Source organism: Echinops telfairi, unplaced genomic scaffold, assembly GCF_000313985.2.
Source record: "Echinops telfairi isolate 266 unplaced genomic scaffold, ASM31398v2 ScPeMD7_7424;HRSCAF=8462, whole genome shotgun sequence".
NCBI classification, from domain to species: Eukaryota; Metazoa; Chordata; class Mammalia; order Afrosoricida; family Tenrecidae; genus Echinops; species Echinops telfairi.
The window spans coordinates 390,055-399,206 of record NW_022111324.1 but is presented as its reverse complement, the minus strand read 5'-3'; the positions used below and the strand labels follow the sequence as shown (position 1 = coordinate 399,206).

At 40.7% G+C, this 9,152-nt stretch overlaps 1 protein-coding gene and 1 pseudogene across 6 annotated transcripts in view; one reads left to right on the top strand and one right to left on the bottom strand.

The window, feature by feature from the left end:
- ATF6 (activating transcription factor 6) overlaps positions 1 to 9,152 on the bottom strand; it is a 223,077-nt gene that overhangs the window by 62,959 nt on the left and 150,966 nt on the right. The window lies entirely within an intron of this gene.
- Positions 352 to 1,417, top strand: LOC105978995 (annotated as a pseudogene).

Sequence of the window (9,152 nt, the reverse complement as noted above, 5' to 3'; positions counted from 1 at the left end):
AAAAAAAAAAAAAAGAAATAGCCTTTCAAAGTTAATTATCTAAATCCACAGCATTCCCAACTCATGTTGTTTTCTGGTAGTGATACTAATATTTTCATCAAAAAACAAACTTCGCCATAGAATTAAAAGGTAAAGAAGGGGGCCCGGCCTAGCAGGGCTGGAGTGGCGTGGTGACGCACGCTGGGGAGCAGAGCAGGGGCTCCAGCTTCGCTGGGTGCCCGGCCCCGCCCCCGCCCCGCCCCTCGCAGGAGCCCCGCCCCCTCGTCCAGGGCCTCCCGCTGTTTGCCCGCCTGCCACCGCTGCACTCTTCCTCCGCCGCCTCTGAGGCAAGGCCCAGGGCTCCGCCGCACTATGGCAGTAGCACGACACAGCACCCTGGACTTCACGCTCGGCACCCAAGCCGATGGCGAAACTATTCTCAATGGCCTGCAGTCCATTTGCCAGGAGCAGGGAATGACCGAGTCGGTGTACACCTGGCAGGACCATGGCTACTTAGCAACCTACACCAACAAAAATGGCAGCTTTGCCAATTTGAGAATTTACCCCCACGGATTGGTGTTGCTGGACAGTTATGACGGTGATGCGCAAGGCAACAAAGAACGTGACAGTCTTCTGAACAAAATAGAAGAATCGAGTAAGGAAAGTACTGAGAGGGTGTAATGATTACCACCCATCGTTCGAGGCGGAGCCATGGACAGGTAATGGCCTACTGCCGACAGGCGACATCGACGAGGTGGTATATGATGAGGATTCACCTTAGCAGAACATTACAATTCTACACTCGGAGCAATTTGGGAAGTTCTCATCCTCAGCGGCGATGATGTTAATTTGGCCGAGAGTGACTTGGCGTATACCCGGGCCATTATGGGCAATGGCAAAGAAGAGTACACTGGCAAAGATGTCCTGATTCTGGGCGGTGGCGATGGGGGCGTATTATACGAAATAGTGAAACTGAAGCCCAAGATGGTCCCGATGGTAGAGATTGACCAAATGGTGATTGATGGCTGTAAGAAATACATGCGAACAATGTGTGGCGAAGTCTAAGACAATCTTAAAGGAGACTGCTATCAGATTCTAATAGCAGACTGCATTCCCATGCTGAAGAGGTATGCCCAAGAAGGGAGAATGTTTGATTATGTGATTAATGATTTGACGGCTGTCCCCATCTCCATGTCTCCAGAGGAAGATTCCACCTGGGCGTTTCTCAGACTGATTCTTGACCTTTCAGTGAAAGTATTGAAACAAGATGGGAAATACTTTACACAAGGGAACTGTGTCAATTTGATGGAAGCCCTTCACTCTATGAAGAACAGCTCGGGCACCTCTGTTGTCCTGTGGAATTCTCCAGATCGTCTGTGCCCCTTTGTACTTGGAACTGTGAGTCTTTTACACTGTGTGGAGGACCACTAGGCCTTGAAAATGAACGCACCCAGCATGTGTGACTGCCACATGTTGGATGGCCTCCGAATGAGTTGGGCAATTGATTGTGAATTCCTTAAGATTTTAAAAAATTATTATCTTTAATTTTTAAAAGCAAATGGAAAATGTATAGTTTGATGCACTAGGGTACTCTTTTTTTTTTTTTTTTAAGTCAGCTTAAGGATGATCTCGCAGCACAGTCAAAGCTGCTACATGCACTGAACCCCTAGAATGTGATTTTTGTTTATCCCCCACCCCTTTGTTTGATTTTGGTAGACTTTCAATTTGAATGTTTGGAGGAATGAGCATCATTATTTTGTTCCTAAGGGCAGTTCTTTCAAAAAAATTGACTTATAAGATTTGATGCTTATAAAAGAGAGTTAAATAAAATGAATAGCATTTCTCCCATTAAAGTTATAAAATAGAAAAAAAGGTAAAGAAAATTGGGAATCTGAAATCATTAAAATACACAGACAGTCACACATACTGACATATCCTAAAAGCACAAATTGCAGAAAACAAAAATTGAGGTAATAAAATTGAGCAGAATGTAATCATTTTAAAGGTCTACTAAAATATCTATGATGTAGGGCTTCCCATCACTGTAAAAACATAAGCAAAGTACATTACTCTTCCCCAAGCTAGAAAGTTAATATAAATAGTTAATATGAATGCAGTATTTGTGTCACTAGTGTATGCAATAAAACTAAGACCAATAAAAGGAAATGTAAAGTTTGCATCTGCATCATTAGTGTGAATGTCAGCCAGAGTAAGATAAATCAAAACTATTAGCCCACAACAGATGGCCCAAGCATGAGCCAAGGTTTTCAGTTTGACAAGATGACAATTTCAACACTTAATTCAAACCTGATAAAATTGGAGAGGTCACCAGAGGGAAGAATGAACTTAAAATCCTAATAAGACTAAGCTCAAGTGTTGTGTGAAGACGTGGCTTTCATACTGAGCACTGCAGGGAGCCCCCAAGCCTGATCAACTGACTTTGGCTTCTTCTTTCCTTCACTCAAATTGAATTCAAGTTGCTAGGCCGAACCACACACAAGGACTGCAATTTCATAAAGGTCAACCCCAAAAGCACTATGCCTATCTTTTAAAAAATCAGAATTAATCTCGTTTCTTCATCAAAATGACTTCTTGCACTGACTTTTCCAAGAATAAGGTGAATCATTCTTTTCTCTTACAGAGTCTCAGAAAGAGTTTCTAGACTAGGTCAGGGCTGTTTTCCCCAGGGAGGGCGTCTACAAAATGCTGGTCACATGGTGTGGCAGGTAGAAAGACTGCAAAGTCTGGCTGTGTTAGGCCGGGTTGACTGGAGAAACAAACCCAGTGGCACTCATACATGTGTCAGAGAGGGCTTTATATCAAGAAGTATACATCAAGCAAACATCCCAGCCCAGTCCAGATCAAGTCCATAAGTCTAATATTAGCCCTTAAGTCCCTCTTCAGACCCACGTAGCCACATGCAGTGATGCAGAATGCAGGAAGTGTGCAAAGTTGTGTAGGACCAGTGGCCGTGGCTGCGTAACGGTTTATGCAGGTCTCATAGTGGCTCGTCAACAGGAAGGTGAAGACAGAGAAGGACAGGAGCTGGCCTCCAGAAAGCCATTTATATTGGTCACATCTCCAAAGGAGGTCATCGAGCTACGACCTGATTGACAGGCTAAACTGCAGATGCCATCAGTTGGCACACAAAATCCTAACTCTCACACTGGCCTTGAATTTATGTCATGTTACTTCATTCAGTAACTTGAGCTAATCAAAGTTCAAAACTGTCAGCTAAAGAAGAGAACTTATCCAAAAATGGGCAGTGTGTAGTTTAGGGAAATAATTAGGAACCCTGAAATTTTTTATCAATCATCATTTGCTGAGTGGCAACTGTGCGGTCATCCCCCCAAAAAGTCTTATTAAGTAGGGGGAAAGATCAAAGAGCAAATGCATTAAGAATACAGCCATATGAGAGCTTGTCAGACATAATGTTTATAAGATGTTTTATTTTAGAAAACCCTCTTTACTCTGGACTACTGGTAGGAAGAGAATTTCCTGAAGATTAAATTCCACCCTACAGATATGCTACCAAAACAAACCGTCAGGGCATGGGGAGGTCTGCAGTCACAGCAAATTTGAACCAATAAAAGGAAAGGGTAAGTTTGCTTCGTACTATTAGAGTGAGTGGTGAGAAAATTATGAATTGAAATATGAGGAAATACTTCCAGAAAAATTTAAATAGATAAGATCTGTTGCTATTGTTGTTGGGGAAAATGTTCAGTTGAGGGTAAAAAATATGTATTTTTTAAAGTTCTAGATGAAAGGCTATGTAAGAGCCAGACAAATTTATGCAAGAATAGTCTCAAATGCCACATATGTCGTTAAGTACTGTGGCAGGGTGTGGAAAGAACACGGGGAACTATTCCAACTGTTGGTTTGGGCTGGCTAGCATTCAAATATCTTGTCTACTTGGAGGTCTCGCTATTGAATGAACTTCTGGGGAGGAAGTATCTCCAACTACCGAAGTTTGACCGCAGTGGGGTGGGACATAACTTCTCTTCCTCTTCTAGCAATGGGGGCACAGGTATGTGGCCATAGCTTAGCCAATCACATGTTCCTTTAAAGCCCAAATATTTGGCATTAGTGAATAAACATTCAGAGAAATCTATATTATTTACAGCAGTGACAGGGAGCTGTTGCTGGCAGCAGTGGAGGTGTCTACCGGTGTGGTGTGTCTTCAGACTTTCTGAGCTGACAGCTATGTTCCTTGCAGTGTAGCTGCCTTTGTTTCCAGCCAGTGTGGTTCTCTAGCCTTCAGTGGAATCCATAAACCTTCCTATAAATTCCTTTTCTGCCTCAATTAGAGTAAGTTTCTATTGTTTACAACAAATAATCATAACTGGCACAGTCCTGGAATTTCATTTGACACACAATGTCTGACTTGATAACGTCCCCAAACCACTTTTAATTAGATTGATTGTGGCCTTATCTTTATCATAGGTTGTGCTAGTTCCCATCGAGTCAGGTTCCACTCGTGATGACCTACCATGGAACGTAAGCCCAACCAAAGTCAACCACAAACTCAACTGTCATCAAGTCCATTCTAATGCCTAGCAACCCTATCGGCTGGAGTAGAACTACTCTACCAGTTCCTGAGACTATAAATCTTTGAGGGAAAAGACAGCCTCATCTTTCTTAGGCAGAGCAGCTGGTGGGTTTGACCTGCTGTTAGCTTAGGTAAATAAAATTCAACAGAGCGAGTCCAAATCAATGACATCCTTTGTCTCCCATTTCATCCCCACAGAAACGAAAATTGATGTCTGTCACCACCATTTTACTGAAATTGCTTTCATATATATTATATTCTAATTGTCAAATTACTTCTTTCCAGTGCTGGTCCCTTCTCTCTGACATTTCACACATACCCTCTCCTCCAAACATGTAGTTCTGCTTCCCCTAGGAATAGCGCCCCCTGCTAACCCAAGGCCTTCTTTTCCACTCACACCCCAAATTAAATATTCTTAGGGCCCCATCTTATTTCATGCCATATCTTCTTCTGGCATTCTTATCTAATCCCATGGCTTGAAATATATGCTGCCTCAAACTATGCAAACTTTAACTCAAGACACACTTAATAAACACCTCCACCAGAATATTCTATAGGTCCTTAAACTCCAATCTATCTTTCTCCTAAGTTTCCCATTTTTGTTAACATCATCAATTCCCATTTAATTACCCAAATAGAAACCTGGAGTGGTTTTGGATTCCTGCCTCTATCTTACCCTCAAACAATAAACATTCCCCTTTTTCATTCTTGAGCTTAATTCCATACTAGCTCTTCTTTAATATCTCTACCCACTCTGTGGTATAATCATACTCAGTCTTAAGTTCTTAATATTATGTATTATACTGATAACTCCCAATTTCTGTGTCTAGCCCACATCACTCCCTTGACCATGGCTCCTATACCCAACTGTATAGTCAAACTATTTACTTGGATACCTCTAAGTTATAATATCTAAAACTAAGTTCCTGTTATAGCCTTCAAAATTGCTTCTCTCAGTTTTTGTCATCTCAGTGGCAATTCCATTCTTCTCAGTAGCTCAAGTCAAGGATTGTGGGAAACCTGCACTGAGGGACAGATGACGAGGACTATATTCCCTAACTTATAACAGAAAGAATCTGGAAAGCTAGTGTTCCATGGTGGGAAAGCCACCACCTTTGGTTAAGTTAGAGCGATAAAGTCCAAGTTCATGAGCTTGCTTTAAATATCATTCCGACAGATTCTCCCCTAACAGCCATGCTGCCTTAAAGTGAGCACATGGTTGATTTTATCTCCTTACAGAAGCAGGCATCCTCTTGCTATCTCCTCCTGCTGTGTCACCCAGCCCCCATTATACCTTCCCCCAATGCAGGTATTAGGTTTCCTCACCTGTGAACTCAGGGACCTTACTGTAGATTCCACCCACCCTGTGACGTATGTTAACTACTGAATATACATGTCTAATGGCTACCTATAAATGTCCCAAGAAAGTAAGACTCTCTCTCTTCTCCCACCTCCAAATGGACCATCAAGAGGGGCTGAGGTGAGCATGCTACCATAAAATGTGTCTGACTCCTCTGTTGTACTCTCTCTCCGATCTCTCCTATTCTCTATGACTCTACTATAATCTTTATAGATTATCGCCATACAATTGTGCCTACTGACCATTCATTCGGTTGTTAGAGGCTGTCTTCCTCTGACAAAGGATCATAGAGAATTCTTCTCTTACTCTACATCTAATCTATCAGTAAGAACTAGTGATTCCACTTCCATATGTATGCAGATTCCAACAAACAGCTCAAATCACTACTGTATGATTACAATATTTTTCTAACTGATCTACTCCTGGCTGCCCTTTTCTCCAGCATAGTCACGGATCCTTTAAAGATGTTCCAGTAAGTTCCCATCTCAAAGTAAAAGTTAAAATCACTTCAGTGGCCGGTATGGCTGGTATGAACTGCCTGCTTATGTTTATGTCTCTGACTATCTCTGGCTCTTCCCTTTGCATATTCTGTCCCAGCTATAGCAGCCTCCTTTCTTGCTCTCCACATATATGGGGCATCTTCTTGCGTCAGGTCTTTCGTACCTTCTCTTCCCTCCAGAATACTCTTCCCACAAATATGTGGATAGCAAATGCCCTCATCTCTTTCAAGTCTTCACTCAAGGGCCACCTTCTCAGGGAGGCCTTTCTTGGCCACCCCAGTTAAGCTACCCACAACACAGCTTCTCCAAACACACGCATCTCCTGTCTCCGCTGTAGTCTTTCTACCCAACTCTCAGAATCACTCTTCATAAGTAAGCTCCATATGGGCAGACCTTTTAAACATCTTTTGTTCATTTCTGAATTACCTACTTCCCCTTGCAGTCTTCAGCATAATAAGTATCCAAACAATTCATAATATAAATTAGCTACAAGACAGCTACAATAGCATTTTTAACAAGCTCTTTACCTGGGGAAAGTAACCTTACCCCCAAAAGACCTCACTGCAATAGAGTGAATTCTGAAGAAAGTAAGGGTTTCCCCACACCCTTTCATTAGGTCTATGAGATGAAACTCTTCCTACTAACATTAAGACATTATTTGCGCGGGCTTGTGGTTTTGAAGCTTGCAATGGAGGTGAAAAGTAAAGTTAAAGTGCTGGGCCTTGGCATAAATCCAGGTAATGGCACCAAACTATCTCAGAGGTCACTGTACTCTTTATTGTCACGCATTCACAGTAAAATGGATGAATGAATAAAAGCAATTTAAAGTCAGTTTCACATAACGAAATTCCTGATGAAGCAGTGAAACCTAACAGTTTTTATTCATACTCTGTCATGACGTAGAAAGTGTGTTTGAAAATATTCTGTTGCACACTAAAGTATGATGATGATTTTCTTATGAAAAAAACACTAAAGTAAGTTAGTTTCGAGATAAACTAGCCATTTTTAATGGAATACCACTTATAATTGAAAAAAACTATTGACAAATTATTGTTATTGATCCTTGCATATCTGGAAGACGTTTTCTCAAAAATATATAAACCCAATCACTTCAAAGAGAACAAATGGAAATACTTATTGTAAACAAAGAAATTTGAACATTCAAAAGGAAATTAGAATTTGCAAAGCTTACATCTACCAGAAGCTTGTTTTCCTGAACTGACTGGTAGTGATATCAATGAATTGAGTCTTTGATATTGTATAATAAAATGTGTTATATGTAGATCATCTACCTAATTCAGTGAACTAGTATTTTTCCAGTGTAGTATAGGATGCTATAAAACCATGTAAGTGGTACAATTCTAAGGAGCATAGTGCAAGATTTCATTCAATGTTAGAAACTACAAAATGTCATTGGTAAGACTACTAGAACTAATCTTTTAAGAAATTATCATTTGTTGAGTTCTGACATAGTAGCAAAAAAAGAATATTCACAATTGTCTGAAAGAGCCATTAAAATATTCCTCCAGTTTACATGGATGCAACTGTTTAAAGATGAATTTTCTTCACACATGCCACAACCAATACAACAGATTGCATGCAAAAACACACGAGAGTCCTATGTGTTCTATCTTCCATGAAGCCTGACATTTGAGATTTACAAAACTGTGAAACAACAAAATAATGCCCCTTCACTCTCAAAAAAACATTTTTTTCTGCTTTGGAGAAGATAACGTTTTTCATTAAAAATATTACTTCTTTTAAAATATACTGAGTTTAGTACCATTGCTTCAAATAAACTGAGAGAAAAATATAACATTTCTCAGTTTTAAGTTCTGCTGATGACTAATTACTGTAAGTATCTTTTCACATGCTATTGGTCTCCCTCAAGGAGATGGACTGACATGGTGCCTGCAACAATGGGCCCAGACCTAGCACAGGCCCAGGCCTCCCGTCTCATTCTGTGTGCAGAGCTGCTGAGTTGGAACTGACCAATGGCACCTAACAGCAGCACTCCGTACATACTTGAGGATAAGCCGACCCAAATATCAACCGAGGCGCCTCATTTTACCACAAAAACTGCATTAAAAATGTGCTGAAAAACATGGCTTATTCACGAGTATATATGGTACCTCCTTTGGGAAATGCCTATTCAAATCCCTTGTCCATTTAAAAAATGGGCTCTCTTTTTATTGTTGAGTTGTAAGATGGTCTGAATAGAAGTCCTTTGTCTGATCAAAGGCTCACAGATGTTTTCTCCCATCCCTGGGGTGATTTCTTCTCTTGAGGAAGTCCTCTGAAGCACACACGTCCTTACTTTTGAAAAAGCCCTATTTCCCCACTGGTGTTTCCCCTCTTCCTTTTGCTTTTGTTATCTAATGTAGATTGAGTTTTACACACTATTTTCCAAAGCGGCTATACCATTTTACATTCTCATCAGCAACATACAAGTGATCTAGTTTCTCTACATCCTTGCCATCATTGATTTGGCACTGTTTTTCACTCTTGTCAATTTTTAAGGGCTGGTTAAAGTGGCAGCTCTAGTCTAAGATTTCCGGAACCAATTCACAACCACTCACTTTCCATTCTCTCTCTACTATCTAGACATGTGCAAAATTAATTGCTTCTCATTTATGTTCCCATCGTCTCTCATACTCATCACTATTAAATCACTTAACATATTATAGTTTATGCTTATATGTCTGTTTCTACTGGCCTGCACTCTTTTAGGGTAGGACTCTCAATAATAGAATCCTGAAATTGT